Source organism: Tasmannia lanceolata, unplaced genomic scaffold (assembly GCF_043159265.1).
Source record: "Tasmannia lanceolata isolate RefF3 unplaced genomic scaffold, GAP_Taslan_0.1 ptg000023l, whole genome shotgun sequence".
NCBI classification, from domain to species: Eukaryota; Viridiplantae; Streptophyta; class Magnoliopsida; order Canellales; family Winteraceae; genus Tasmannia; species Tasmannia lanceolata.
This window is the reverse complement of record NW_027518700.1, coordinates 12160328-12184421: the sequence shown is the minus strand read 5'-3', so window position 1 is coordinate 12184421 and position 24094 is coordinate 12160328. Positions and strand designations below refer to the sequence as shown.

Here is a 24094-nt window from a genome sequence, read left to right as displayed (position 1 = left end):
TTGAGTCCAATAAACAATTTTGGGATCACAATCAGTTGTCACAATCTCAAACGAACAGGGCTTAAGGGAAGTGGATATTGTCGTCACTTTTTCTTTCCCGGGTGACCCCTCTATTGTACTTATGACTACAAATTTTATCGTACAAGGGGTGGCCCGGGGAAGGAAAATATTTGAATATATCATTTCCCTAAGGCCCTATTCATTCCAGGTTATGACAAACGATTGTGAGTCCAAAACCAATTATTCGACTAATTAGTAGAATAATTGTTTGGGACTCACAATTGCTTGCCATAATATCAAACGAACGGGTCTTAAGATTAATGTGATAAAAACATCGTTTTATAATTTTAGTCATAGTAGATACACACAATTTTAGCACAAGATTTTTTCCGTATCAAATAAAACTTTATTTTTTAATAATTTTTAGAGACTATTTCACATTTGTCGTGACTAAGTCTGTTTCCTATAAATTAAACTTCCACCTTTTTGAAAAGAGCTGAGATTAAAAAATATGTTCTCAGCAAGATTAATCTCAGCCCTTCACAAAAAATTTAAAGGCTGAGTTCTAGGTGACAAACTTAGTTGCGACGGAGGTGAAACAGCCTTCATTTTTTATTAATCTTTTAGTATAATTATGCTAATGAATAAATTAATGTTTTAATATTAACTATTATTAATTTACTTGAAAATTTCAAATAGAGAAAGGCTTTCAAAATGTGGTTCCATTTTTGTAGTAAAAATGAAGGTAGAACTGATTGGAAAAAACCCTTATTAGAGTGCTAGATTTTCAAACAAATAACACTACCACTAAAGTCATCACTAGCAATCAGGCGCAAATAATATCGGCCAAGGTCTCTTCGCCTAACTAATATGATGCAGGAGGATAGGAGGATAGTCCAGGTAACAAAAGGTGGTCCTCCGTCCATGAAAATTAGGCAAATTGAAGTTGGATTTTGAAGCAATTTTTCAAAACTATAGCTTATATGAGCTAGAGTGCCACAAAAAAATTGGTCCCACATTTTTTGGGGTGATCCATAGCATTCATTTGGAAGGACTTTACATAGATAGGGTGTGTACCAAAAATCAGGTCCATAGGAACATCCTAACCCATCCAAAAGTGGAGGGGAAAATGGACAGAGATTGTTTGTCGACAAATCTACCCATTTTTACCCTCCACTTTTGAAGGGGTTAGGATGAACCAATGGACTTGATTTTTGGTACACACCCTATCTATGATGGGGCCTTGCAAATGAATGGTTTGGATCACCACAAAAAATATGGGACCCATGTATTTGGGCACTCAAGCTCATATAAGCTTATATGAGCTCAAGCTCATTAACAGTTTTCCCTTTTTTATACAAATGTGAATGGAATTAATAGTGAGTCCAATAATCAGTTTCGGACTACAAACCAATTCTCAAAATCCAAAACAAACATGACCTTGGCATTCTTCATAATACATACCAGTGTTGTTATCACTGCTAGAGAAATAATAAAATATATTGAAAATATAAAGGTGAGCACATGACTTCACCATGACTTCACTAATGCATTCCAATACAATTGCCAAGAGGGCTCCTTGTTGTGAGATGAAAGTAGAAAGTTGAGCCTCTCATGACCATGCTGTAGATTAAAAAAAAAAAAGAAAAAAGAAAAGAAAGCAACACTTATGCTGTGCAGAGAAAAATTACGTAGGATCCCTTTCCTTGACCTAGAAGCACATAGTACTTTTGGGCACATCCAAATCTGGTATGGCAGTTTCAATCTTCTCCTTCAGTTGAGCTTTTTCTACTCCATCAGCCTGGCCAAATCATTTACTCAAATTAGCAAATCTTCTAAGAGTTGATTTAGAAAACCACAATTTCTTAAATACTTTATTTTCTTTCGAAGGTAGGTAGAGAGTGTTAGGCCTAAAATCGGTAACAGATACGGCAGTGACGTAAGAGCTGAGCTGGAGGACTCGAGGAGCCGAAGTGAAGGAGCTGAGTCCTGCACAAGAGCAAACGAGGTCAGAAGACCAACCCAGAGTCGTTACTCCGGACAGGCCCTTCGACACTCAAGTCAGTATGAGCAGGAGTACAGAGCTTGTTTTTAAGAGTGGTGGGTGAAAAGTTATTACCTTCGATTCTGAGCTCTGGAAGGCCTTTTATAGAGGGAAACCTGGGGTGGTTGGATTACCTACTCCAGGACAGGTGTCGACCTGTTATAGGTTTAAATTTACCTACTCTTCAGGAAATTACCACATTGCCCTTGTGCAACAGTTGGGCCTGTGGTGGGCCATCTCGGGGCCACATGTCGACAGCTAACTGGCTGCTGTTTTTCATACCCCATCAGTTGCCCCCTCAGTTCTCCAAGTCATTGTAGTGATTTGGGGAAGTGCGAGGAGTTATATTCCTGAACGGGGGAAGTCTGTCCGGAAATTCTATCTGTCCGGCTTGAGAATCAGTTCGGAAATTCTGTCTGTCCGGCCAGAAAATCAGTCCAGAAATTTTATCAGTCCGGCCTGAAAATCAGTCCTGAAATTTTATCAGTCCGGGCTGGAAATCAGTCTGGAAATTTTATCAGTCCGGCCTGGAAATCAGTCTGGAAATTTTGTTAGTCCGGCCTGGAAATCAGTCCGGAAATTTTGTCTGTCCGGCTTGGAAATCGGTCCGGAAATTTTGTTAGTCCGGCCTGGAAATCAGTCCGGAAATTTTGTCTGTCCGGCTTGGAAATCAGTCTGGAAATTTTGTCTGTCCGGCATGGAAATCTGTCCGGAAATTCTATCTGTCTGGCTTGAGAATCAGTTTGGAAATTCTGTCTGTCCGGTCAGAAAATCAGTCCGGAAATTTTAGCAGTCCGGCCTGAAAATCAGTCATATCCTGTCCGGCTTGAGCCGGACAGATTTTTGTCGTTTAGCAAATGCGCCATATCTTGTCCGGCTTGGGCCGGACTGATTTTTGTCGCGTAGCAAATGCGCCATATCCTGTCCGGCTTGAGCCGGACAGATTTTTGTCGTTTAGCGAATGCGCCATATCCTGTCCGGCTTAGGCCGGACAGATTTTTGTCGTTTAGCGAATGCGCCATATCCTGTCCGGCTTGGGCCGGATTGATTTTTGTCGCGTAGCGAATGCGCCATATCTTGTCCGGCTTGGGCCGGACTGTTTTTGTCCTGCGCTACATTTTGTCCGGCTTGGGCCGGACAGATCTTCTTGACGGGCACAATCGCTTTAGGAGTTAATCTGTACACGAGCACCTTACGGATGTCCCTTAGCCCCTTGGAGATAGGCGCGTATTTGCTTATGCCCTTGCCTCGAAGTGCGTGTCTGTCATTAATGAAAGACACGTGGCACCATACAAGAGCCCTCGAAGGCGTGCCCTTTAATAAATGCGAACCGCCTTAGCCAAGGCTTATAAAAGGAGGGGCTTTTACCTTTCACATTTCACTTTTACTTTCGCTCTCTCCTCTTTTTCTTTCTTTCTTGCTCTGCCTGCTTGGCTCGGTTAGCTCGAGGTTGTGATTGTCCACGGATTTAGGAGCTCTTCTCTGTTCGGTCCGGTAATTTTCTTGAGTGCGTCTTTTATTCATTTCTTTTCCTTTGTTCATGTCCTGTAGTAACTCTAGCTCTGAGTCCGGTTCGGAGTCCGGTTTAGGGGAGTCCTCTTCCAGTAGCTCAGGGTCTAGTTCGTCAGGGAGGACCCAAAATAATCCAACCAGGACTCCCGGGCCAAATATGGTAACTCCCTATGTTAGTGTAGAGATCGTAGACAGTGAGGACGAGGTGATTGGGGATGAGGTGATTTTGGATCTGAACACCACCCCGCCCCCAACGGATAGTTATCTTCGGGCAGAGGCGAGTGTTGGTAGTGACGCCGCCGAGGCGTCCACAACATTCCTCCCGGGCCGGGCCGTTGAGGTCGTAGCCAGGACCCGGATGGACGCCAATCCCCAGTACAACATACGGGCTCTTTAGGAGGAGAATATCCTTGACGAGTCCAGGATGGGGGACATTAGGGATAGGTACATTATTCCCCTAAGGTTCGGGCTGAGGGTCGCGATAGAGGGAGAAGGGCTTGCAATGAAAGCTCCGATGTCTGTATATACGACGAGTCGTTAAGGGCTGGGCTCAGGTTCCCTTTGCACCCCTTCTTCACAGCGGTCCTTCGATATTACGGGCTGGCTCCGGCTCAGGTAGCGCCAAAATCGTGGAGGACGCTGACCGGTTTCGTATACCTGGTCCAGGGCCGGCTTCAGAGAAATCTGTCTGTGCTGTTGTTTCGCGCGTGTGCGCACTTGAAGAGGCATAAGGACGGGGGTTGGATTTACATTAGCCAGCGCCCGGAGGTGAAAATGATCACTGGCATTCCCTCTTCCATACACTTATGGAAGAACAGGTTCTTCTACGTTGAGGACAGGGAGTCCACCGAGCCCTGACCGGTTCCTCTAACATGGGACACCCGAGATACAGTTGCGATGAGCCGCAAGCCACTCCTTGAGGGTGAGGATACGAGAACATTCGTCCTAGTCCGTGAGGAGCTGGACCCTGAGGGCCTCATTCATTGTTCGGAATTCTCTGGGGAAGAGGTTCTGGTCGTGCTTGGCCTTAGTACTGCGACCCCGGCACGTATGTAGCCAGTCTTGCTTTTAAACTCCTTTTCCTCTTTTTTTTGCTTCTGACTGGTTTTGTTCGTCTATGTTCTCTTTCAGAGATGCAAAAAACAGTCAAAGATAGAGAAGGTGAGGCAAGGAGCCTTTGGAAGGGCCCAGCAGGGCCAGAAAAGGAAGGCCGCGGAGATTTCGAGTCCTGCTCTAACCCGGGACACGCCCCCCCCAAAAGTAAGACTACAGTGAAGCTGGTCGGCGCCTACGGCCGGGGAGCAGGGTCCTCAAAGTCGGGTGGAACATCCACTGGAACCCGTCCTCCCCCGACGAGGTCTGGGGATAACATTTTTCGGCCCAATTAGGCCATTCAGAAAACCGACTCCGGCCTTGGTGAGAGCCGGGTAGCAACAGAGATCGTCAGCAAGATTTTCCTAGGCAAGGACAAGCTCCAGGTTCTAAATGAACCTCCAGCTGCGGCGGACGAGGCCATATTTTCTTCCCTTTACCAGGTAAGATGGCCTGTGTGTCTGCTTGTTTTGTCTTTTGTTTTGCTTCCTCGTGTTAACATTTGTTCGCCTGCAGATTGGATTGTACTACAACGATCTTCGGGAGAAGAGCAAGAAGTTCTCCGAGGCAATAACTAAGTCCGAGGAGGAGAGCGGCCAGCTGATGAAGGAAGCAGAGGAGCTCCAAAGGTCCATCGGAGAGAGGGACGCGGAGAATCAGCGGCTCAAGGATGAGTTGGCCGCCCAGAAGCAGAAAACCGCCGAGGCCCTCAACGCACAGAGGGAAAGAGCTCGGGAGAGGTAGATTGTGGCCGTCAAGGAGGCCGTCGAGGAAGCCATACAGAAGAAGGAGGACGAACTTATTAGTTTGTCCAGCAAATCTTACAAGGTGGGATTCTTTGATTGCCTTGATTAGGTCAAGGAATCCAACCCTTCTGTGACCTTGACGGGTCTGGTTCTCCCTGATCCATTGGCGCCTGATGAAGACGAGCAGGGCACTGCCGCCGCCGCAGAGGTCCCGGAGCCACGGGGTGTCTTGAGCTCCCGTTCCTTCTTTTTGTAATGGCCCTTGAAGACCCTAATTTTTTTGTAATGGCCCTTAGAGGCCCAACCTTTTGTAAAGGTCCTTCGAGGCCCCACTTTTCCATAAATAGAAATTGCATTTTGTTGTCCATTCTCTACTTGTCTGCCCCTGGCTGATACTATTTGATACTCCGGGCAGACGTTCGTGGTGAACCAACCAGCGAGTACCCTAGTTTTAGCGAACTGGGTTTCTAAGACGGTTTGATTTTTTCTGTCTGGGCTTGTTCTGGACCAGGAGTGCGCTCCCGGTCTTTGTAGAGACGAGCCGAGGCGAACCAAGCAGCGAGTACCCTAGTTTTAGTGAACTTGGTTTCCAAGTAGCTTTGGTTTTTGCTGTCCGGGGTCGTTCCTGACCAGGAGTATGCTCCCGGTCTTTGCGGAGATGAGCCGAGGCGAACCAAGCAGCGAGTACCCTAGTTTTAGTGAACTGGGTTTCCAAGTAGCTTTGGTTTTTGCTGTCCAGGGTCGTTCATGACCAGGAGTGCGCTCCCGGTCTTTACGGAGACGAGCCGAGGCGAACCAAGCAGCGAGTACCCTAGTTTTAGTGAATTGGGTTTCCAAGTAGCTTTGGTTTTTGTTGTCCGGGGTCGTTCCTGACCAGGAGTGCGCTCCCGGTCTTTGCGGAGACAAGCCGAGGCGAACAAAGCAGCTAGTACCCTAGTTTTAGTGAACTGGGTTTTCAAGTAGCTTTGGTTTTTGCTGTCCGGGGTCGTTCCTGACCAGGAGTGCGCTCCCGGTCTTTGCGGAGACGAGCCGAGGCGAACCAAGCAGCGAGTACCCTAGTTTTAGTGAACTGGGTTTCCAAGTAGCCTTGGTTTTTGCTGTCCGGGGTCGTTCCTGACCAGGAGTGCGCTCCCGGTCTTTGTGGAGATGAGCCGTGGCGAACCAAGCAGCGAGTACCCTAGTTTTAGTGAACTGGGTTTCCAAGTAGCCTTGGTTTTTACTGTCCGGGCTTGTTCTGGACCAGGAGTGCGCTCCCGGTCTTTGCGGAGACGAGCCGTGGCGAACCAAGCGGCGAGCACTCTAGTTTTAGTGAACTGGGTTTCCGAGTAGTGCGAGGAGATTTCGAAAGAGTTTCTATCATTCATATTCAATATATATTTACAAGGTCACTTTCACGCCGGGTGGCCTACTACTGATAGTATTTTCGGAGGTTCTTTAAATTCCAGGCATGGGGTAATAGGTGCTCCTCCTGCGTCTCCAGCCTATAACTCCACGGGTGAATCACCTCTTTCACTCGGTACGGCCCCTCCCAGGTTGGGGAGAGTTTTTCAACCTTCTTTGGTTGGGAGATAGCAGCTTTCCTTAGGACTAGATCCCCTGCTCGGAATTCTCTGGGGCATATCTTCAAATCATGATAGTTGGACACTTTCTGCTTGCAGGCGGCGACCCTGATTCAGGACTCTTTCCGGGCTTCTTCCAGTAAGTCGAGGTTTGCACGAGCCCATCTTCATTGAGCTGCTCATTGAAGTTGGTGACTCTGGGAGACGGGGCGCCCACATCGACGGGCATTACGGCCTCCGTCCCGAAGGACAAGTTGAATGGTGACTCCCCCGTTAATGTGCGCGGGGTGGTACGATACACCCACAGGACATGATAAAGTTCATCTGCCCATCAGCCAGCCTTCTCGTCCAGCCTCTTTTTAATTTCCTGAAGCAGAATTCTGTTCGTTACTTCTGTCTGCCCATTCGTTTGAGGGTGCGCCACTAAAGTGAATCTCTGCTCGATCTTCAAGTCAGAGCAGAAATTTTGAAAGTTCCGGCAGTCGAATTGTCTACCGTTGTCTGTTATCAAGACGCGTGGGATCCCAAATCTGCAAACAACCGACTTCCAAAAGAAGTTCTGCACGTTGTACTTTGTGATCTGGGCTAGAAGTTCGACCTCCACCCACTTGGTGAAATAGTCAATGGCCACCACTACGAACGCTCGTCTTCAGGAGGCCGGTAGAAAGGGACCCAAGATGTCCATCCCCCATACTGCAAAGGGGAGTGGGCTGATGATTGGGGCCATAGACACAGCAGGTTGGTGGATGGTGGGGGAGAATTTTTGGCATCTCTAGCACCTTCTGACTAGATTTAGTGCGTCTTGCCTTAAGGTTGGCCAGTACAGGCCTCTCAGCAACACTTTGATTGCCAGGGCCTTGCCCCCTAGGTGTTCCCCACAAATCCCTTCGTGCGTCTCTTGGAGGGTGTATGCGGCGTTTTTGGGCTGGAGGCACTTTAGGTATGGGAAGGTGTACGACCTTTTATACAGGCTCTCACCATCGAGGGAAAATCGGGCTGCTCTCTGTGTCACTTTGCGGGCTTCCTTCTTGGCTTCAGAAAGTTTTCCACTACGCAGGTATTCAATAATTTCTTCCATCTAGCAGGACTCGTGTTCCACCTGCATTACTTCAGCGGCCTCATTTTCGATACTGGATTTCTGTAAAAACTCCATACATATACTCCCGAGAGTGGTGTATCGGATGCGGCCAGCTTAGACAGCATATCTGCTTTTGTGTTTTCTGTTCTGGGGATTCTGATAACCTCAAAACTTTTGAACTTGCTGGATAACTGGTGGACCTTGGAGAGGTATTTGATCATACGCTCGTCGCGGGCCTCATAGACCCCTAGAATCTGGTTTGCAACCAGCTGGGAGTCACACTATGCTTTCAGCCTTTGGGCGCTGGTCTGGACTGTGAGATTCATTCCGGCGAGGAGGGCTTCATACTCAGCCTCATTGTTGGATGCGCGGAATCCGAACTCATGTTGTAATCTAAAGTGAAGTTGTCAGGCCCGGTGAAAATCAAACTGGCTCCACAGCCACCCTTGTTCAAAGATCCGTCCACATACACTTCCCAGAGCGGTTCGGTGGTCGATGGATCCTGTTCTGCTGGTACGGGGACGATTTCTGCTTCAGTCCCATCTTCTATTCGCTTCTCAGTTGTGGTTTTCTTCTCCACAGCCAGGGTCTGGACAATTTCAGGTTCAGTGCTCTGCTGGGGGATAGTGCATTCAGCCACAAAATCTGGCAGCACTTGAGCCTTTATTGCTGGTCTAGGCACGTACTGGATATCGAATTCGCTCAGCTCCACGACCCATTTCACGAGTCGTCCTGAGGTGTCTGGCTTATGGAGAACTTGCCTGAGCGGCTGATCGGTCAGGACCTTTATTGTGTGGGTTTGAAAATACGGTCTCAACTTCCTGGCTGCCATGATTAGGGCGTAGGCCAATTTCTCGACCCGCTGGTACCTGATCTCGGCACCATGCAGGACCTTGCTGACATAGTAGACCGGTTTTTGTTGGCTGTGCTCTTCACAAACTAGGACGGCTGCCAATGCCATGGGGCTTACAGACAGGTACAGGAGCAACTCTTCCCCCGGTTCCGGCATTGTCAACAGCGGTGGAGAGGACAAGTACTGCTTCAACTCTTCGAATGCGGTCTGGCATTCAGCTGTCCAGGGTGCAGTCTTGATTCCTTTAACGGCGTTGAAGAAAGGCAGGCATCTCTCTGCGGACTTCGAGATGAAACGCCCCAGTGCGGCCACCATTCCCGTTAACCGTTGCACTTCTCTTATGGTTTTCGGTTGAGTGAGCTCCACCATGGCCTTGATCTTCTCTGGTTTGGCCTCTATCCCTCTTTGGCTTACCATAAACCCTAAGAACTTTCCCGAGCTGACGCCGAAAGTGCACTTGGTGGGGTTGAGCTTTATGCTGTGCTCTCTAAGGACTTGGAATGTTTCTCTTAGATCGGACACATGATCTTGTGCACTTCGGCTCTTGACCAGCATATCGTCGACATAGACTTCCATGTTACGGCCGATCTGATTCTAGAAGAGTTTGTTTACGAGCCTCTGATACGTGGCCCCGGCATTTTTTAGGCCGAAGGGCATGACACGGTAATAGTACATCCCCTGATCCGTTATAAAGGAAGTCTTTGGTATGTCTGACTCATACATTCTGATTTGGTTGTATTCGGAGAAGGAGTCCATGAAGCTCAGTAGTTTGTGACCTGCAGTGGCATCAATGAGCTGATCGATTTTTGGGAGCGGATAGCTGTCCTTGGGACAGGCTTTGTTCAGATCAGTGAAATCAACGCAGTTCCTCCACTTTCCATTTGTCTTTTTAACCAGGACTACCTTTGCCAACCACTCCGGGTATTGGATTTCTCGAATAAAGTCAGCCCTTAAGAGCCTCTCCACTTCTTCTTTTATCGCCTGTTGCCTTTTGAGGGCGAAGTGTCTTCTTTTTTGTTTCACCGGCCTTCAGGTTGGGTCAACACCAAGTCTGTGCGTGCTGACCTCCGGGTCTATGCCGGGCATGTCAACGGGAGCCCATGCAAAGACGTCTGCATTGTCTTGAAGAAACTGGGTGAGGCTGTCCCGGGTGCTGCTGCTTAGAGAGGAGCCGATCTGAACGACTTTCTCATTACCACCTTCGCACAAAGGGATGGAGATGAGGTCTTCGGCGGGCCGAGTCCCCTGGGCTTCATCCCTCAGATCGAGTAGTTCAATCGGCAGCGATTCCACCGCATTTTTGCCCTTGAGTACCATTGCATAGCACTCCCTGGACTGTGGTTGGTCTCCCCGGACTTCTCCCACGCCGTTTGGCGTTATGAACTTCATCTTCTGGTGATACGCTGAAGCGACAGCGTGGATCAAGTTCTGGCCGGGTCGTCCTAAGATAGCGTTATAGACCGAAGTGGCCCTCACTACCAGGGAATTGACCATCGCAAAGGCTTGACAGGGCGGCTCTCCGACGAGGACTGGGAGTTCAATCTGTCCTGCCACTTTCACGACCTCCCCTGAGAAACCGAACAGATTGGAGTTTGTCGGCCTTAAACGGTCGTCTCTGATCATCATTCTCTCGAAAGCATGATAGTAAAGGATATCGGCCGAACTCCCGTTGTCGACAAGGATCTTCTTCAGCTCCCAGTTCGCGACGAGCATTGTCAGGACTAGGGCGTCGTCGTGTGGCAGTATCAAGTTGTCGAGGTCCGCATATGAAAAGGAGATCCCATTCTCCGTCTTCATCTTTTTGCTACATGTGTGCACGGCATTGACTCGGTGTGCGTAAGCTTTTCGAGCAGCGGATGATGCGCCCCCAGCGGCCGGTCCGCCCATAATTGTGCCAATGACCCCCTTGGCTGGGATCGGTGTGCGTCTAGCTTTGGACTGGATGGCGGAGGAGATTGACCCCAGGCAGGAGGCGGCTGTGACCGTCGAGGGCTCCGGCCCTGGGGACTCTTCTCTCTGCGCTCTCTTGTGTGGCCGTCACTTATGACATACTTTTTCAAGTATCCCCGGCCGATAAGCAACTCGATTTCTTCCTTAAGCTGCCAGCACTCGTCTGTGTCGTGACCGTGGTCCCTGTGGAACTGACAGTACTTCGACTTGTCTCTCTTATTTCCCTTGGAGATCATTCTGGTCGGCCACCTTACGAACTCTTCTCCTCTGATAGCGGCCAGTATGTGTCTCCGGGAGGTGTTGAGAGGGGTAAAGTTTTCTTCCCTCCTCTGGGGGGGACTTCTCTCTTCTGGGGGCTTTATCGTCCCTACACTGCTCAGTGGGGTTTTTGTCCTCAGAGGTTCTCCTCCGATTTGAGTCCAGGGCCGCCAGTGTCTCTTCAACTGCTATATATTCCTTCGCTCCGGACATCAGATCTGCCAGTGAGTGTGGATTTTGGTGAGCTACTGACCGGCAAAAATCGTTGGATCTAGCGCCTGCGATGAGCGCGTTCATGGCGGCTGAGGGATCCAAATTCGGCACTTGGAGTGCCTCCCTGTTGAAATGGCTGGCGAACACTTTCAAAGGTTCGTTGTCCTCCTGCCGCAAGGCCATCAAGGATGCTGTTGTTTTCCTTGGCCTGCGGGTGCTCATGAAATGGCGGACTAGATCGTCCCCAAAGTCCTCAAAGTTGCTGATGGAGTTCGGTTTGATCCTTGAGTACCAGTCTCGGGCCGCACCAGTCAGTGTGGTCGGGAATGCTCTGCAGAGGAAGCCATCGGACGCGCCATGGAGGAGCATCATCGTCCTGAACGTCTCCAAATGGTCCACAGTGTCAGTGGTCCCGTCATATTGCGGGACGGTTGGCATTTTAAACCCTGTGGGAGCCAGGACGTTCATTACATCGTCGGTGAACGGCGTTCTACTTGAGAACGCCCTTGTAGCAGGCCGGGTTTGATCTTTTGCCAGCTCTTCTATACGGTGGTCCATTTCTTCTATCCTTCGTAGCATCGGATCAACTCTACGGTCTGGTTGGTCCAACGACCCGTTTCTCTCCACTGGCGGGTTCGCCGCAGAGCTGGACTGACTTTCCGGACTCCTTCGACGAGGCCGGGATTTTTCCTATGGTGCGCGGTCTTCATTTGCTCGGTGCTTTCGCGCAGAGTGGGACCACGACCTCCGGCGGCGGTGAGGCTCTGTATGGGCATGCCCGGTTCTGGAGTAATGGACTTGCCTTGTGGAGTGGTGAGTTTGGTCTTCACCATGGCGCGCTGACTCTCCCCTATGGATATTCGACCTTTCCTGTACAGGTCGTGGAGCTTCTGGAGGATGTTGGGGAGGTGCTTGGAGTAGCTGCTAGTATTGACCGACAAGAGCCGTCATCTGTTGAAAAAGAGCTTGAACTTGATTCGGAGTGGGTGTGGAATTGAGGTGTTCCGAACGAGCTGGGCTCTGCTCTGCGGAAGCAGAAGTAGCCACCACCTGTGAGGCGATTCGCTCACTCCGGGTCCTGCGAGGTAGCACGGCTCTAGTAGTCAGTGCAGTTGGTACCCGAGCATTCCTCCGTCCTGCCATTTTGTAAGGGGATTCGAACATCTTTTAGTTCGTCGTCCCACGGATGGCGCCAATCTGTTAGGCCTAAAATCGGTAACAGATACGGCAGTGAGGTAAGAGCTGAGCTGGAGGACCCGAGGAGGCGAAGTGAAGGAGTTGAGTCCTGCACAAGAGCAAACGAGGTTAGAAGACCAACCCGAAGTCGTTACTCCGGACAGGCCCTTTGACACTCAAGTCAGTATGAGCAGGAGTGCAGAGCTTGTTTTTAAGTGTGGTGGGTGAGAAGTTATTACCCTCGATTCTGAGCCCTGGAAGGCCTTTTATAGAGGGAAACCTGGGGTGGTTGGATTACCTACCCCAGGACAGGTGTCGACCTGTTATAGGTTTAAATTTACCTACTCTTCAGGAAATTACCAGATTTCCCTTGTGCAACAGTTGGGCCTGTGGTGGGCCATCTCGGGGCCATGTGTCAACAGCTAACTGGCTGCTGTTTTTCATACCCCATCAGAGAGGTTAACTGCCATTGGAAATTAATATTGACACCCAATTTGGTGTGAGGGATATCTTGGAGGCCCTTAGCTGATGCTAATTTGGTTAATAAAAATATGGATTTGGATGTTGCTTAGGGGGATTGATCTTTATGTAGGAAATTGAATCCAAGAATGGACCATGTTAGTTACGTCATTGAACGGAAAGCCATATTTAGGGATTTTGGTTTAATGTTTGCTTAATTATAACCGAAAGTACTTTGGAACCAATAAAATAAGGGTTTTGCTAACGGGTGCCCTAAGGACACTAGTTAAGCATCATTTAATTACCCTCGTAATTTTGAATTTACACATACTTTGAGACTTTTACACACATTTTGAGATTTTTTTCCTTGAAGTATGTGTAAATCCAAGATCCCAAGAACAATTAAATGATGCTTAACAAGTGCCCTAAGGGCACTCATGAACAAATTAGGTCAATGATTGGATAGTTCACCAGCGTCATTGATGACAGTTCACGTGCAGCATTGACATTCTTAAGGTCATCAATGATGCACGTGAACTGCACAACCATTGACCTAATTTGTTCATTTAGGTCCCGTCATTTTGGATTTTGAAAAATGATTTGAAGCCCAAAACTAATTATTAGAGTCAAAATTAAGGGAAATGATAAATGCGCCCCTTTTCATCACTAGGGACAACCAGGAGCATGTATCAATGATTGCAGAGGGGCTGATGTACTTCATGTCAGAATAGTTCAACGGATTTGATTACCACGTACACTGCAGTTGGGTGTCCCATGTGATGAAAGGGGCACATTTATCATTTCCCAAAATTAAACGCAATTTTGGGTCCCCTTTTCTTGTTCAAGACCTCCAATAAATTCATGACCAGGCATTGCGAGGAAAAGGGGGAAAATATATCATTTCATGACTCTTCTTTTAGACGATAAGGGGTGGCCAAGGAAGAAAAGGGACCACTTCCCCAAAACAATAAGAATGCATGTGTGTCATTGGCACTTTAAGGTAGATAAGGGTATTTTCGTCATTTTCAGCAATTGGATCAGATAAGTTTTCGTAAGTTAAGATCAACGGTCGCTATCACATCCACATGGAATGTGTTGTGACAAAAAAGCCCCTGTTAGGAAAAAGCCTAACAGTGACTGTTTCCTTTGCATTTGTAAAGAGGCAAAAGCAGAGAGTAATGAAATTTATTGTGTTCGAAAAAATTACCTCGACAAAAGAGATCTTCAAAAGTCTGCCAGAGAAAGCAGTGATATTTGCTGTAATAATTTTAAGCTTCAAAGACTCAAAAGCTTCACATAGCTTTACAATTGTATCCGTTTTTTTAATGCAAGTGATGCTAATAACCGATGTCCTTTCTCCCACCTTATTAACCCTAAGCTGCAATTTACTCAAAACACTTTTATAAACAAATTTATTTAGTTATTGAGCATCCTTTCTATTTTTATCTAACAATCCAAATGCACCCTTCATCTGATTTGATTTGGGAAATGATAAATGCGCCCCTTTTCATCGCATGGGACACCCAATTGCAGTGTATGTGGCAATCAAATCCGTTGAATCCTTCTGACATGAACTACATCAGCCCCTCTGCAGTCACTGATACACTGCTGCTGGGTGTCCCGAGTGAGGAAAAGAGGTGCACTTATCATTTCCCTTTGATTTTAGGGAAAAATACAGTTACACCCCCTCAACTTTCTTTCAAACTCATCAACTACACCCCCTGACTTTTTTCAATGTGTATAAGGTAGACCTCCTCAGTTGACGGTCCATCCACAAATCGAAGGGTTAGGATGATCCTATGGAGCTGATTTTTTGGGCACACCCTACCTATGTTAGGGCCCTTCAAATGAATGCTTTGGATCATTGTGGACCCCGATCCCGAGAGGACGGTGAGCAAGGGACGCGAGATCCCCCAGTCAATCCTCTGAGACCTCCACAATGTGAAGGAGAGCTCTACCAAGGAACTCTCGAAATGATGCCACTCACAGCATGGGTGGCGATATAAATGAGATACCTCTCGATTCAAGGACTAGCCCGGAACCAAGATGTACCTATAACAAAGAAGAGTCGCCATCCAAGGAAATTGGCCCTAGATCCCATGAAATACTTAATTGCAACGGATAACCAGAGATGCAAAGGTCCGTGCCTGGAGACGAATGAGGAAGATCTGAAGAGCACCCCCAATTCGCCCAAGTACAAGCACTTGGTCTCTTATGCCATTTTTAATTAACTTTGAAGACTCTTGGGCAAAAATCATGTGAAATGGGAACAATCATCCCCGAGAAAACGTCTATCTAAGCATGCATGACCCGGGGATGGGCAAAGAAAATGAACATCCACATCCTAACTCATCGCATCTAATAAAACAGTAAACAACCACATTCAGAGCTATAACTAAATAGACAATGATAGATATAATGAGATAAGGAAAGCAGTAAAGATCTATATCTAGACAGATAATCAAGATAAGATAAATGAATAAATGCTATAGCTAAGCAACCAAAGCAGTAGAGTAATCATACTAACATGCGAACCTATGCGAGAGATAAGGTTAAGAAAATAACAATCAATCACATGCTTGAGAAGCAAACAAACTAGAAGCGATGCATGAGAAATCTGAGGCAAGCACACAAGCTAAAAGATGCAAGAAAAGAAAAAGAATTCACTCTTCCCCTTCTCTTGCTTAAACCACCCCCCCTATAGCTAGAAAATATGCTAAAGAGGGCTGTCCGAGGAAAAGGGGAGGCGTATATATTTTCCCTTGTTAGAAGAGGGGAGCGAAACAATCAAGTGGGGGTGCCCATTGATAGGAAGAAAAGGCAAGTAGAGGCTAATGGTAGGAGGTTGTAAAATCACCTTGTCCTAGGGGTATTTTGATAAAATGGGTGTTGCTTCCTTTGCAAGCAATAAACATGGGCTGTAGGATCTAAAAAGTGAAGTGTAGGGCTTGGATTAGATTAGAGGCTTTTAGATTTTTAGGGTTTCTAAAAAAGGCATTAGGGCTAGCAGGGAGAAAGGGATGGCTGAGATGAGAAGGCAGGAAATGGAGGGTGGAGATGGGATCAAGGAGGGCACCCTAGCTATTTAATCAAAAATCAAATCGTGGAGAGAGAGGGCTCGGATTTTTTTTTGCAAAAGAGAAAGGGAGAGAGGCAGAGAAAAAAAAAGAAAAACAAGAAAAAAGGGAGGACTTCCGGTCATCTTCCCCGTGAACTACACCGGAGTTCCATCCCCTTCCTGTAGCAGTAGTCCCCCCCCTTTCTTCTCTCAACCACCATCCTCAGCCACTTCCATTTCGACAGCCACCGCCGACCATTAAACCCAACACCCAAACCCACCTCACTCTCAAACCCATCTCGGTCGTCTCCCCCAACCGTCCAAGCCGGAATCCGCCCGAAATCCGGCAAAACCCATATCCAAACCATCTTCCATTGGCAGCCGAGCTCCACCCCCATCTATTTCCTCAAAAATCCATTACCCATTCTCTCCACCACCGTTTCAAACCCTTCCTCTGTTTTATCCTAAACACCATTTCCCATCCTCCACCTCTTCAGCCGCCACCTCCATCTCAACAAAACCCATCTCTGTAACTTTCCGTCACCGGAGCTCCGGCCACCGACCCTACCCTCTCCATCTCAGCCATTTACTATCATCCTCATCATCATCAACCACGCCCATCGCATTTTCTTTTTTTTAAAAACCCACCGCAATCCAAACCCATCCTCAACAGATTTCGGTAAACCCTCTTTTGCCATTCCACTCTCCTCCTCCACATCTAACCCCCATCCTCCCCACCAACTACTTCTTCACCCCAAAACCCATTTTCTGCCCATTTAAACCCTATTCCATTTCATCTTCTCCGAGAACCCTCGCCGGAATCCGGCCGAAAACCCCATTAAATCCGATCATCTCCAATAGCCACGCCCAACCCCCATCTCTCTCCCTCTATCCTCATTTTCTTCCACCCCCAGCCACCTCCTAATTTCAGCCACCAACTATAAACCCATTTCATTACACCATTTCCACTACTTTCTACAATCCCTCCTCCATATAAACCCATTTTAATCATCCTCTACTCCCTAACAACCCTCTTCCATCTCCATTGCAGCCACCCAACCCTCCTTCATTTATTTGTTTTCTTTTTAAGAAGCAGAGAGAGAGAGAGAGAGAGAGAGAGAGGGGGGGGGGGGTTGCCGGAAAATCCGCCGGATCTCCGGCCCAACTCCACCTTCTCCGGCAAAACTGTAACGGAATCCGGCCTCTTCTTCTACCGTCGGCCACCAACTACCATCTCTCCACCGAGCTCTAATTTTAGGTAACTTCTCTATTCTCTTTTTAATTTATAGTTGAATTAAGATCATGCTCATTTTGGACAGTGCTATATCTATGATTGATATTCAATACTTTTAATTTGGTTTTCTTTTTAGAAAAGCGGCTCTGTGAAATTCTAATAGTTGAATCCAATTCCAATCCGCGTGCTTTGTTTCTGTTTTGGCATGGCTTCTTCTCAGCATATGGGATTTAGACTGGTTCATTTTCTTCTTGCCTTTGCTGGCCTATCTTGAAAAAGAAATTAATGAGAGTAATTTCAGCTAGCTTATGCTAGGCATTCATTCACTCCAACTTAATTTCAATTTTGTTGCCTCCTTTCTCTAACCATTTATCTGATTCACCAAGTCATGCAATTGCGTGTTTATTTTCCTTTGGCCATGTAGTCATATGTGAAACCCCTTGCCCTTCCTATCATTTTCCCCATCTCAGGGTTTGAGGGGTTTCCTTTCTTTTCGGGGCCATTCTCTTCGCTTTCCTCGGGATCCTTTTCGAGTTTCGGGATTCCATCGATTTTGGGAACGTCTTCTCTCGGGTCAAGGCGATGACGGACGACAACCTCTTGAGCCAAAACCCCCTTTCAATCAAAAGGGATAAAAATACATAAAAATCAAATAGTAAAAATCCAAAAACAACAAAAAACATCAAAAACACCAAAATGTTTTTCGAAAAAGCTGTTTCGAACTACGTTGGCTTGATCCCTTTCCACAGGGTACGTAGGTAGCTTGGGTCCACCCAAGTCCAGTCAAACCTTTTTAATAAATATTTTCAAACCTTTCAAAACAAAAATGGGCAAGGATGATGATCGCCAGGTCACTCGGAGTCCCCTTTTTCATTCCATTTCCGATTTCGATCGTGGTTTTTCAATTTTCATCGGTTTTCCGACGTTTTATCGAGTTTTGGGACGGGCGATGACGTAGCGTGGTCCCTTCACAGGGATTGTCCTCGCTGAGCCCAACGATAGGTCATGACGATCGCGAGACTTGTCCGATCTTCAGCAGATTAGGATCGTTGGGCTTGATTCCTTTTGAATCGCCCTCTGAGCTTATCGTGTGTTCCATTTTCTTTTTCCTGACAGTTTTTGGTTCTCGCATACCGATGATTTTCTGATTCTTTTCTTTTCTTGCATCTTTTAGCTTGTGTGCTTGCCTCAGATTTCTCATGCGTCGCTTCTAGTTTGTTTGCTTCTCAAGCATGTGATACCTTATCTCTCGCATAGGTTCGCATGTTAGTATGATTACTCTACTGCTTTGGTTGCTTAGCTATAGCATTTATTCATTTATCTTATCTTGATTATCTGTCTAGATATAGATCTTTACTGCTTTCCTTATCTCATTATATCTATCATTGTCTGTTTAGTTATAGCTCTGCATGTGGTTGTTTACTGTTTTATTAGATGCGATGAGTTAGGATGTGGATGTTCATTTTCTTTGCCCATCCCCGGGTCATGCATGCTTAGATAGACGTTTTCTCGGGGATGATTGTTCCCATTTCACATGATTTTTGCCCAAGAGTCTTCAAAGTTAATTAAAAATGGCATAAGAGACCAAGTGCTTGTACTTGGGCGAATTGGGGGTGCTCTTCAGATCTTCCTCATTCGTCTCCAGGCACGGACCTTTGCATCTCTGGTTATCCGTTGCAACAGAGTATTTCATGGGATCTAGGGCCCATTTCCTTGGATGGAGACTCTTCTTTGTTATAGGACATCTTGGTTCCGTGCTAGTCCTTGAATCGAGAGGTATCTCATTTATATCACCACCCATGCTGTGAGTGGCATCATTTCGAGAGTTCCTTGGTAGAGCTCTCCTTCACATTGTGGAGGTCTCAGAGGATTGACTGGGGGATCTCGCGTCCCTCGCTCACCGTCCTCTCGGGGTCGGGGTCCCCAGGCTGGCGACTCTGCGGGGGATCTTTTGAAATATTGCCTAACTCTGTAAAATTGCCATCTTAATTAATTTTGAAGAAATTTGGGTCAAAATCAAGTTAAATGGAAACGAATATCGTTAGAAATCCAGGGGCACCAAGTAGGTGCGTAAATAAAACGAGGGATTCACACACTGCACATCATACATTGTTATATTCTTTATTTCTTTCATTATTTTCATTATTGGCCTCAGGGAATAGATATGACGCGTACCAGATGGGTAATTATGACCTTGAGGGAACCGTTGTATCTATTTCCAAGCTATGCGCCGGAGCTGCGGCCGTAGACACTGGGTGTGCTGGTGTTCTACAGCAGCCGATGAGCAATGAACATACTCTGTATAATGCTGGGTGTGCTGGCATTATACATCATGGGTATGGTCATAAGCATAGTACCCTGCAGAAATGCCTGGGCCCTACTTTTATTTCATTATATTATGTATATATATTAGCTGCTCCCTTTAGAACCAAAATTAGGGAACCCTTACTAGGACACTATATATATGTACTCATATAGGACGAACATGTGCGGCCAGCATATGTGAGCCTAGGATAGAAGTCAGCCTACCCATGTAGTGTAGAAGGGTAAGTCACACCGTGATTACCCACCGCGTTATCTAGTACACTCACAGACACTTTCGAGGCGAGATTTTCTTGGCTCCGCTAGATCAGGTTAGGGCTGGTGTCCCTAGTTAGGGTATGTATGTATATATGTACGTGCTTGTATTATATCTATTCTTAGATTAGGACCTGTCTCCTAGATTAGGTTTCTGTATCTATCGCAGTCGTGCATTCCTTCAGACCTGATCGATGACCCTTACTCTTGCTCGGTTGTCAGCTGGATCATGACTTACCCTTTGATCTCTTATCATATGGTCATTCCGGTGTCTTAGGTCCATGTTTGTGAGTTTTTCTTATCTATTATCATCAGGTGGAGTTTGTTCCTTCTTTCAGTTTTGGGTCTGGCCGATGGTTTTGTTCACCACCTTTCATGGCCAGGGTCCAGTCCTTGGTTTCTTATTGTCCTAATCGGTCTTTGTGCTAACCTGTTAGACCAAGGCCTGTCTGTCAATAGCATTTTATGGTCTAACTATCAGCTACATAGTTTCATTCTCCAGTCTTCAAAATGGTTAATCATTTTCCCTGGTCTTTATCCTGATCATGGTCTATGTTTTGTCTCCTGGGTGTACAGTGGTGTTGTTCCTTTGTACACGTATTACTCGTTGAGTCGATGTACAGTTTTGCCATCTTCTTGTACATATCCTACTTGTCGAGTCGGTCGTTCAAATCAGACCCCCTTTTGCAGTAGGTATTCAAAGTCTGATTCATCCTATTTGCACTCCTTCGATGCAGTCGATAGTATTTCCTTTACCATTGTTGGGACTATGTCTGTCGTTTTGTCTTCAGATTGTACGAATCTTCTCTGTATATTCAGTTTTGTCAGTTGGTTAGATTAGAACCGTCTTCTCCAGTGAGGGATTCCTTGTTTAATCAATCATATGTACATTCTTTCAGAGTCACCTAATTAGTGGTCTATACCCGTCACTCTCATGACCACGGTCTACTCATTTTGGGTACATAGATCCTTGCCGTATATGTACATTACCCTTCGACTGTGTACCCATTCTTTTGATGTGTCATAGATTCAGGCGGTGTATATGTATTACTCATTAGGCTAGATGTTGCTTACTCGCCTGCCCTGTTTTAGATATGGTCGATGGCTTGTCCGCTGCCTCTGTGACCATGATCTATCATTATCGATCCTCTTGATCATACAGTTGTCAATGTCCATCATCAGATTTGAGATCCAGTCTATGACCTACTTCTGTCATTTTATGGCCGTGGTCTACTTGTTTGATTTATTGGTTGTCCTTGATCATTGATGAACGAAATTCAGTATCACCAGTTGTATCCTTCCCATATGGTTGATCAAATTTATCCCTATTACCTCGTTATTCAAGATTATCTTCACTCTTCTGATCTTATCATATCTGTGATTAGGTTAAATCATGTCGAACAAGGTGATGAGGGATTGGATAATTGAGTCAACTAGAGCTCTCCCACGCGAGCGTGCAGAGTGGAGTATGGCCGACAGGTTCATCAGCACGTTTAATCATTTGAGCGCATCCGGTGTGAATTGGCAATTTCTTCAAGCAGCTGCAAAACTTTGGGATCCTATTCTTCATGTTTTTCAATTTGGTCCCTTTGAAATCTGTCCTATATTCGAGTATTGGTGCGCCCTATTAGAGCTCCCACCGGAGGGACTCTGGATCCAACCTTCGAGTGTAGCGTCTCCTCGTTCTCTTTTCTGTAAGCTTTTCGAGAACAAAACTGTTGATGCCATGCCCTGTTTCAAAGATACATGCGTGCAATTCGATGACCTCATTGAGCGTTTTTCTAAAAACGCTGACCCTGCCGATTCCCGTTTTCAAAGTTGCCGGCGCAGTGCCCTAATCTTTAGTGTCCTTGCACATCACGTTATCCGTGAAGACTCCAGTATTGCCCCTGTGACCTTACTGAGTGTAGTCGATCAAATTAGCAAAGGAAGGAATCCCGTCCCAATCATGCTAGCGGAAACCTTCTCTGGGCTGGATCTTATTGTTCGGCGAGAGGTTAAGGATAATTTCCATGGGTGTGTCAAAATGCTTTATTTGTGGCTTTGTGAAAAACTCACCATCCTTCGGCCACGGAACTCCCTTCAGTACACCCTCAAGGATCACCTTTCGTGGCAACCAATGGCCAATAAACTCCAATCCCTTGATGAGTGGCATAATTGGTTGCAGCACGTGGAGGAGGATCAATTTCACTGGGTGAGTCATTCATGCTCACACATTATCACTAGCACCTACCCGCATCCATTTGTGTATCTTATGGGTTTGGAAAAGTCAACCTTTTATGCACCAACTCGTTTGCTTTACCAGATCACGGGAAAGCCATGTCCTCCCGGATTTGTAGCCCCTCTCACTTGCGAAAAGCTTACTCCCGGTCTCATAAAGTCAATTGTAGCTGCTTGGGGAAACAAGGTTACAGATAAGAGATTTGCTCTATCATCTAAAGTCCAACGGAAGGAGTTACCAGAAGAGCCTGCGGGGAAGAGAGCTCGGATCATGGAGCATTGAAGACCTTTTTCATACGATTGTCATATGATTGTCATTTTCATACAATTGTCATTTCAATTTCAAGTCTCATTATGCTCACTTGGTTTCATTTACTTGTAATTAAAAGTGACACGTTTTATCAATCGTAACTGCTGTTTGATTTGTGATCAATGAAAATGTGTTCTTTTCCATTTTTCTCGTCTTGAATTTGTGTGAAGTATTCAATCTCAATTGTCAAACCTGCAATTTAACTTATTAACTTCCATTCAGGAGTCTTAACTGAACACCATCGCTCCCCGAAAAGTTACCGCTCCTATGCCGGTTTAGTCTCGTCAAACATCGAGACTAAGTCGTTATTCTACTTTTCCTGTATCTTCTAGTCCTGACCTAATGGCTGATTCTACTGAGAGTAGTTTCATGATTGAAATGAGAGAAATGATGATGAACCTTACTAGACAGATGTCAACCCTTACTGAAAAGGTGACACGTCTGGAGGGTCAAGCAAATGAGAAGTCTTCAACCTCGAAGGACCCTGCAGTCCAGAATCCTTCAACTGGAGTCCATATCCCAGTCAGACGATGATGAGCAGTACGCTGAGGAAAATCTTCTGCCATCTCCTGCTAGAGCCAGAAAAGAGAAGGAGTTATCTGAGAAAGTAGACCAGTTGGCTCTCGAGCTTCTGAATTTGAAAAATCACAATCCAAGGAAAATAGACATGTCTGAATTCTCAATCTTCCCCGGTGTCACTCTCCCTCCCAAATTCAAAATCCCTGACTTTGCCAAGTATGACGGATCTGGGAGTCCCAGAAGTCATCTAAAGATGTACATCAATGCGCTTGAGCAGTACGGTTTGAATTCTCAGCAGATGGCTAAATTGTTCCAAATGTCTCTATCAGGCGTGGCGTGTAAATGGTTTCTGACTTTGGATTCAGCTTATACCAAGACTTGGGAGGACATTGTTGAAAAGTTTATTGAACAATTCTCTTATGATGACGAGGTTGAGGTCACTCGTCGAGACCTGAAAATGCTCAAGCAGCAGATCCATGAGCCGTTCAGTACCTTTGTTAAGAAGTGGAGGAGAAAGGCAGCTCAGATGACTAACCGCCCATCTGAAGAAGACCAGCTCAGCATTATTGTCAAAAATCTCTCCGGCCCTTATGCGCAGTATATGGCTACTCAGTACTATCCGGATTTTAAGCACTTCATCCACACTGGGAACATGACAGAAGATGCTTTAGCACAGTGTGTAGTTCTGAAGCATTACATGAATCTGAAGGAGGGTAAAAGACCTATCACTGCTGCCAAAGAAGTGAATCAATTGGGGACTTCTCGCCCGCCTCCAAGAAATATAGTAATGGGAGGAGAAAAACCCATTCAAAGGCCGAAGAAAGAATTCACTCCGTTGCCTTATACCCCATCTTCAATCATGAGAAATCTTGTCAGAGATGGTGTAATTGAACTCTTACCACCAAGACCTCCCCCAGACCCTCTTCCCAGAGGTTTCAGAGAAGACCAGTTCTGTCAGTACCACCAAGGTCCTGGTCACCATACTGATCGTTGTATAGCCCTGAGATACAGAATTGAGAAACTGCTAGCAGTGGGTGACCTTGTTCTACCCGAACCTAATGTTACTCGAAATCCCTTACCTAGACATACCGCTCCCCCTCCACCTGAGATAGGAGCCATCTCTGATGACAAGCCCTTTGTTGATCCAACCTCTCTTATTTGTGCCATAACTCCTGCAACTCCCTATGTCTTAAATTTCAAAGAAGAGGAAGAGGAGTGTCTTGCTGAGCCTGTCAT

The 24094-nt window shown here is 46.4% G+C and overlaps 1 pseudogene; it reads right to left on the bottom strand.

Moving 5' to 3' along the window:
- Positions 1–1711: 1711 nt before the first annotated feature.
- LOC143855654 (transcription factor bHLH35-like) overlaps positions 1712–24094 on the bottom strand; it is a 35841-nt pseudogene continuing 13458 nt past the window's right edge.